The sequence below is a fragment of the Colobus angolensis genome, unplaced genomic scaffold (genome assembly GCF_000951035.1).
Source record: "Colobus angolensis palliatus isolate OR3802 unplaced genomic scaffold, Cang.pa_1.0 Scaffold401, whole genome shotgun sequence".
NCBI lineage: Eukaryota > Metazoa > Chordata > Mammalia > Primates > Cercopithecidae > Colobus > Colobus angolensis.
This window is the reverse complement of record NW_012117389.1, coordinates 1,635,858-1,643,352: the sequence shown is the minus strand read 5'-3', so window position 1 is coordinate 1,643,352 and position 7,495 is coordinate 1,635,858. Positions and strand designations below refer to the sequence as shown.

The 7,495-nt window shown below is 41.3% G+C and overlaps 1 protein-coding gene and 1 long non-coding RNA gene across 4 annotated transcripts in view; both read left to right on the top strand.

Annotated features, from left to right (window-relative positions):
• The window catches only part of FGF13 (fibroblast growth factor 13), a 550,802-nt gene that overhangs the window by 278,074 nt on the left and 265,233 nt on the right, over positions 1-7,495 (top strand). The window lies entirely within an intron of this gene.
• On the top strand, positions 3,912-5,257 carry LOC105521597. Its single transcript, XR_001003294.1, has 2 exons — positions 3,912-4,560; positions 4,591-5,257. It is a non-coding gene; the product is annotated as an uncharacterized LOC105521597 (long non-coding RNA).

The following is a 7,495-nucleotide window of genomic DNA, read 5'->3' as shown; positions in this document are numbered from 1 at the left end:
TCTTTCTCTCTTTCTTTCTCTTTCTTTCTTTCCCCTTCCTGACTTGTGTATTGCTGTGATTCGGGGTAATCTGCTTCCTCAAATCTTCACAAGTCTAACACTAACCCAACTACAGTTGGGACTTCTAAATAGTAGATGTGGCCGGGTGCGGTGGCTCACACCTGTAATCCAGCACTTTGGGAGGCTGAGGCAGGCAGATTACGAGGTCAAGAGTTCGAGGCCAGCCTGGCCAGTATGGTGAAACCTTGTCTGTACTAAAAATACGAAAATTAGCCAGGTGTGGTGGCACACGCCTGTAGTCCCAGCTACTCAGGAGGCTGAGGCAGAAGAATCGCTTGAACCCGGGAGGTGGAGGTTGCAGTGAGCCAAGATCATGCCACTGCACTCCAACCTTGGCAACAGAGTGAGACTCCATCTCAAAAAAAAAAAAAAAAAGAAATGCTTTTTCTTCCCTGGTACAAGAGAAGAAAATCATAACAAGGTCCTTCCCTTAAAAGTAGAATAATGCTGTCTGGTTACAAATGGGTTTGAGATGTAGTGAATTTGTGTTTACAGTTTATTGCTGTGGAATGATATTTTGGGTTTAAATGAGCTGTCTTTGCTGGGGGTGTGTTTTCTTTTCATACCAGGACAACACAAGAGTGAAAACCTGGTTCTGAGGAAATGACAGGGCCAAAGACTGCGTTCGAGCAGACGAAGGGTCAGGATGCTCTCTTCCAGAGACTTGTTCAGGACTCTTTAAAGGGATTCAAAATGAACCTGGATGTAGGCTGAAAGCTATCCACATCATTCCAAAACCCCCACTACCATTTTGAATGGGAACTTCATGGCAAGGCAGAACAGAATCTGGGAGTGAGAGTTCAAATCTGACATCTTTGCAGTTACATAAATCCGTGATGTTAATCATAGCTGCACAACAGAATCTTTTGGGAACCTACTAAAATGCAAATAACTGGGCATTTTTGCCAAGGTGTTGATTCAGTGGGTTTTGGGTAGGGCTTGGAATCTGTGTTCTTTAATCTCCTCCTTAGGTTGCCCGATTTTGATCAACTTGCATCAATGTTTTACTCTAAGTTGATTAAATAGTGATATATTTATAGAAATTTCTAACTCTAATTCGGTAGCATTTTTCTTTATTTCCTTTGTATGGACAGCTGGCTCGTTGATTAATATGCCTTCACAGCCCAAGTCTCTGAAGTCAATGTTGTCTTCTCAGATCTGCCTCCGATTTGAAGGATGACCTTTAACATCTCAATGGTTGAGTCTTTCGCTGTTTCCTATGTGGACCTAACCACTCTTTTTTAGCATGCTGAATGCAAACAGAAAACGATTGTGAAAAGTTCAAAATGTAAATTGCCATGGAAACATTATGGCACTGGTAAAACATGTATTCTCAATAGATAAAGGGGAAGACAGATTGGGGGGAATGAAGCTATCCATTCATCAACCTTGGATTAATCAATCTCTGCTTGTCATCTTAAACAGAATGATTTTAAAGGAATTATAGATTTCAGGTCAGAATTTGTCTGGTTAAGTATTTTTTATTTCAACTCCAAACATTTTTATAAAATGTGCCATGCTACTTCTGGGATATATAAAAATACCAGTCTCCAAGATAGTAGGAAAGCTGTTTGCTCAGAGACCAAGGGTGTTACTCCCTTTTACTTCTTTTTTCCAGGAAGCTGGAAAGAGCTATTCTGTTACGATATGTATTGGACATTTCCATAAGCATTTAAGTCCAGGGATCATTCCTGAGTGTCTTCTGAGACAGGGTGTTATTCTGGGTGTTTCAGAACATACAGATGTGAGGAATATGCAGTCTCCACTTTGACAAGTTTACAGATGGTTTGCAAAGTTTACCGATGGTTGTAAAGGTAAATTATTAGTTACCTGTGATACAAGATAAAATATTTGCCGTGGAGATTCAGAGCAGTGAAGGCCCCTGCATGTTGGGAGAACGAGCAAATACTTCCCAGCAGGAAGTTAGATTTGAGATAGATTTGAGATAGACTGTTTTTTTTTTTAACTTTTATTTTAATTTCAGGGGTACATGTGCAGGTTTGTTATATATGTAAATTTGTGTTGTGGGAGTTTGTTGTACAGATTATTTCATCATTCAGGTATTAAGTCTAGTATCCATTAGTTATTTTTCCTAATCTTCTCCCTGCCTACCCCCTCCACTCTCTGGTAGGCCCCAGTGTGTGTTGTCTCCCTCTGTGTGTCCATGTGTCCTCATCATTTAGCTCCCACTTATAAGTGAGAACATGTGGTATTTAGCTTTCTGTTCCTGCATTAGTTTGCTAGGGATGATGACCTCCAGCTCCATCCATGTCTCTGCAAAGGACATGATGAGATGGATTTTGAAAAACACACAGGATTTGACCAGACACAGGCATTCTCACTACAGAAAAAAGCTGGACAATGGCCTGGAGGTGCACTTAGGCAAAGTATGTATGAAATTGTCTTCAAAATGTACTGCAAGACTTTCAGATTTTCCTGGAAGTGGGGTAATTTCTCCTTTATCGACATAAGTTGTGGTTCATTTTACTATTTAGTCACCTGAGGATATGTTAGTTATCCCAACATCCTAAATCCTCCTTTGCTTGAAAAAATCCTGAGTGCTGGGGCCTTTGAACTGTGGGAGTGAATGAATAAGCATGGGACCAAGTTTTAGGAATACTGGCAAGGATCTTGCACTGGGATACTGATGTAGAGGCCAATAGGTTTAGGAAAGCCAAACAACCTGCTTACCTCACAGTATAAATGAAAAAGCCTGGGCTTTGGAAATCAGATCACCTTGGATCCTGGTTCTTGCCATTAATGTTACCCTAGGCACATTATTTAATCATTAAATATAATGTCATGTAGCTGATACAGTTGGTGTATTATCAATTTTCAATAAATTAATTACCTGAGTCCTGTGTGTAGAGACCATGTTTCAAGGAGGGATGGTAGATGCTCATCTGGGTTTCCATAGAGCCAAAGTATATTTCTCTTGCTGTTTTGTAGCATACTCTGTCTCCTTCAAATCTCAGCTTTTTGTTTGTCTCTAGCCAAGATTGGAAAGTTCCCTGAAATATTTCTGATCTAGCAGAAAGACCAGCCTTTCAGAACTTGCAGTGGCTTCCTTTGTTGACGTTAGATTCATTTGGGACTTCTTTAAGTTGATGCTGCCATCTCGCTATGCTTTGGCCTCTACGTTGAACTTTCTAATCTTGCTGGTTTTGCTCTATCTGCTTGGGAATCTGACCACAACAGTACCAAGATATTAATGTCACCTCTAGGCTAAACTAATATCTTCTTGTAACTTAGTCTTTTCATATGGCAAATCTTGCCCCCCAATCTTACGGGTTCCTCTTTGTGATCAAAAGTGACCAACCTGATCATGATGGAGGGTCTTGGGCACCAGCCTGGGGCCAGTATATTTCTTGACCTTGAGGTGAACTCCTTAACCTTGAAGACTCCTAACATGATGTCCTTATGTCCTTTAGCCAAATGCAGGAAGACCTGTGGTACATAGCTTGATCTTGTCTCTGTGTAGTCTAAACAAGCAGGTGGGCTAGATTAACCTCTTCAGGCCATCCTGACTCTCTGGCTCTTCTTTGAACTGTCTGTGGGGCTTTTGAGCAGCTTCTGGACTCCATGATGGAATGGGAAGTTTGTGATATAAAAGCTATGATATACTAACTTAATTTTTTTTGCTCTTGTGTTTCCCAGACTCATTAGATTATGGCACACTCCCTGCTCATGTGCATGCCAATTCACATATATACCCACCAAATACCTGCTAACATACCCAGATAATATTTTCCTCTCACTTTGGATAAATGTCCTAGTTTAATCCTCATAAACACGCTGTGAAATGGATTTGTTATCTCCCTTTTATGGATGCAGAAATGGAGTTTAAGGAACTTATGGGATTCGTCCAACATCACCTCACTTTAAGTTGCAGAGTTGTGCACACTAATTAGTAATCCTGCTGCTCTTTGACCACACTCACTGTCCCTGCATGCATTAGCCCTGCTCTTGGCCCTTGTGATAAAAATGTCATGCTAGCACAAAGTTGGGAAACAACACGCTTCCATAGGGTGGCCATGCCAATCAGAAGCCAGTGTTACCTCTCTGAATCTTAAAGCATGAATGGGCTCTACTTCAGGTCTGAATTGAACTGAGACCATAAAACCAAGTCGAGAAGCCTCCATGGGTGTGTCATTTAGTCTCACATCCAGGAGCTTTCCATTGGGTCTGCTGCCACATTTACCTCTCTCTGGGTTTTGGGACATTCTCACATGGAAGGAGCCGAGATCGTGGCATAATTACCCCCTGCTCCATTGGGGTACTCTGTCAGCTTCTGCCTCTACCCTCAAGTCTCCCACTCTGGGTGAGAGCAGTGGTAGAGGCTTTTGCAGTGCTGATCATTATCCCCATCCCTGGGAAACAGGAAAACAGCACAATAATAAAATCCTTTTGGCTATGAGATTTGCTGTCCCTAAGTCACAGAGGAAAACCGCATAAAGACAACTAGAAGCTCAGTAACCCCCAGCAAACCTTGCTGTGCACATTTTTCTTCAGTCAGATTCCTAGAATGACATTTAGCATGTCTGAGCAGCCTTAGGCTCAAATTCTGGTACCTTGCTGTGTTTCTCTGAGCCTCCGTTTCAGCATTCATAAAATGGGGGTAATAATACTTGTTTCTGTTTCGTACTGTGGTTAAAGGAGATAATAGATGTACTATGTTCTATGTATGTCTGATGGACACGCTAAGGCAGAATTTGAAATAAAGTCATTGCTTCAGCTGAAGGCAGATGTTAGGAATAGATTGTTATTAATCCCACACGTTGGCAACAAAGACATTTCAACATCCAATACCGGGCCGACTGTGACTCACAAGTGAATTCAGGATAACAGCAACACCAGTGGGCTCTCAGCCTGGGAGTCAGAACCCTGCTGAAAGGATTGGCTCCAGCAGCACATGGCAACTCTGGTAATGGTGACTTGAAGAAGTAGTAATGTCTCAGCTCTTTATATTGTGTTTTTTTAACTCATATCATTTTTAAAAACTTCATTAGCAGTGCAGAATGTTAGAACGGAAGGATCTTCCTTATCCCTGCATCTCCTTTTATACGTGGGAAAACTAAGGACCCTCAAAAGCGACCGTATGTGGCTTCAAAGTGATAGAAGTAATAGATGAAAAAAATGAGATTCTAGCTTGATCTCTTATATGATGTCAATATTCTGATTTTATGTGCTCATTAGATAAAATTGAGAAAAAAATAGAAAATGATTAAGAAGAAAAATATCACCAATAATCCCGATCTACAGATATCATTAACATTTTGGTGTATTTGATGCACGAAATAGCAAATAACTCTCTGTCTTCTCTCTGTGCATTTTCTTTCAGCTATTCAGAAACATTAAAACTCAGGTCTTCTGACTTCCCGCTCAGTGCCTTCTCTTAGCGTATCAGGCTGCCTTTCTAATCAGCATTCTTATTTGATATTTGGTAAACAACAGTTAGGTTTTAAATTCTCAAAACCAAGTAATGCTGCCAGTGAGCCCCCATGTGTATATGGCTCATTAAGAAAACAGGTGTCATAATGAAATCATGAATAAATACATCACCAAAATGGCCTAGATCAGAGAGTCAAGCATGATGCTAGACACTCAAAGGTGTCTCAAAAAGCACAACCACATCCCTGCCCTCAAAGAGCATGCTCAGTGCCATGACCTCTGTCTGAAACAAGGGCTGTATGCCTGTGCTCATCCCAGCTCAGAAATGGAGCAGAAAATGAAAAGGCCACATGGGATGCTTCCTACAGTCCTGTTAATGTCAGGAATGCAATGCCTAGGCCCTAGGCATTTTGACTCAGCTTCAGTTCTCTCTCCCAAGGCTGAATTACTAGAACTCCAGCTGCAGCCTGAACTTTAACTCCCTGTTCTCTTCCCAACCCACAAGCTTGTTATCAGTCTGATTCGGATCTGTTAGGGACAGGGGAGGCGGAGGTAGCAGAGATGTGACTAAGGGCAGTTGAGATAGGTCAGAACGGCCTTCCAGTATATTCTGTCTTAGTGAAGGTGATGCTAAACCATCCCTGCACTGGGGAGAGAGTAGGAGAACCCCTGCCTCCTTGTCCCCATTCCCTTAGTTAAGCTGAGTTAAGATGATCCCTCCAGGCTTTTCTAACAGGGAATCTGCATTCTCTGTGTCTTGCTGGCTGGCCACAATTCCTTCGGGAGGCAGGAGCTAACTCTACCATCCTAGCCAACTTGAATAATAAGAAATCAATGGGATGGAGAGCCAGGCAGCCTCTTTGTTACACAGCACGTTAGTGAAGCAGCTATCTATTTTTAGCAGAGCGGAAAAAAGTAGTAGCTTACACTTTGAGGATCGACAGGTAGAATAATGATCTGCCACATTTTAACATTCAAGGTTTTTTAGCTGGGCTACAAGTGAGACAGACGTTTTTGCCTGCCTCAGTGCAATGTGTCAGTGTAATCACATATCCCTGGGCAACTAAAACATGAATGCTGGGGAAAGGAGACACAGGACTCCATGTCACAGAACTGAAGGCTGAGAGTGCACGCTATACCAATGGCCTGATTGATTTAATTAGAAAAAAATAGGTGGCCTAGTCACCAGGAGTATTGAAACCTCAGGTCTCTGTTCAAATGTTACACTCAGTGAGGTTTTCTTTGGCAGTCTATTAAAAGTAACCCTTGCCATTGACGCTTCTTTTAGCCTGCACTATTATTTTTTCCTGCATATATCGCTACCTGACATTGCTTTTTATCTGTTTATTAATTTTTCTATTTTCTTTCTCAGCCACTAGAACGTAAGGCTCAAAAAGACAGAGGGTTGGCTTTGTTCACTGCTATGTCCCCATGGCCTAGAACTATGCCCAGCACGTGATAGGTGCTCAGGAAATATATGTTGAATGAATTAATGAATGAACATGTGAATGAATAAACTTAGTATCCAATAGACAATGAGTATGCCAAGAAAAACCACAAGAGCAATTAATAATTATTGCATGCTGCACATTAACTCACTTACTCCTCACAGTAACTCTGCATGGTACATGCTGTCTTTATTTTCATTTTACATTTAAGGAAAATTAGACTTGGGGGCTAAGTGACTTGCCTCTGTTGCCTTTGGGTCACAGCATGAATAAACAATACAGCCAGGGTTTGATCATGAGCCTGGGGACAATGATTCCAGACATATTAGACTGAGCATTCACTTAATAGTATTTTGCATTGTTTTTTGGAATTTTCTTCCATGATTCTTACCTAACCGTGTAAAACTCTTTCAATAAAATGACCATATGAGGTGGATGTTTCATTTCCATCTGCTTAACCTATAGCACCCATGGACTTGTCATTAAAAACTCAAACCAGAAGAGCAGGATATGCCTCATTGTTCTGTGGCAAAAATAACCCACTAAACATTTTTTGGCTTAGTTGTGGTTCAACGGTGAAGCTAGATCACATAGAG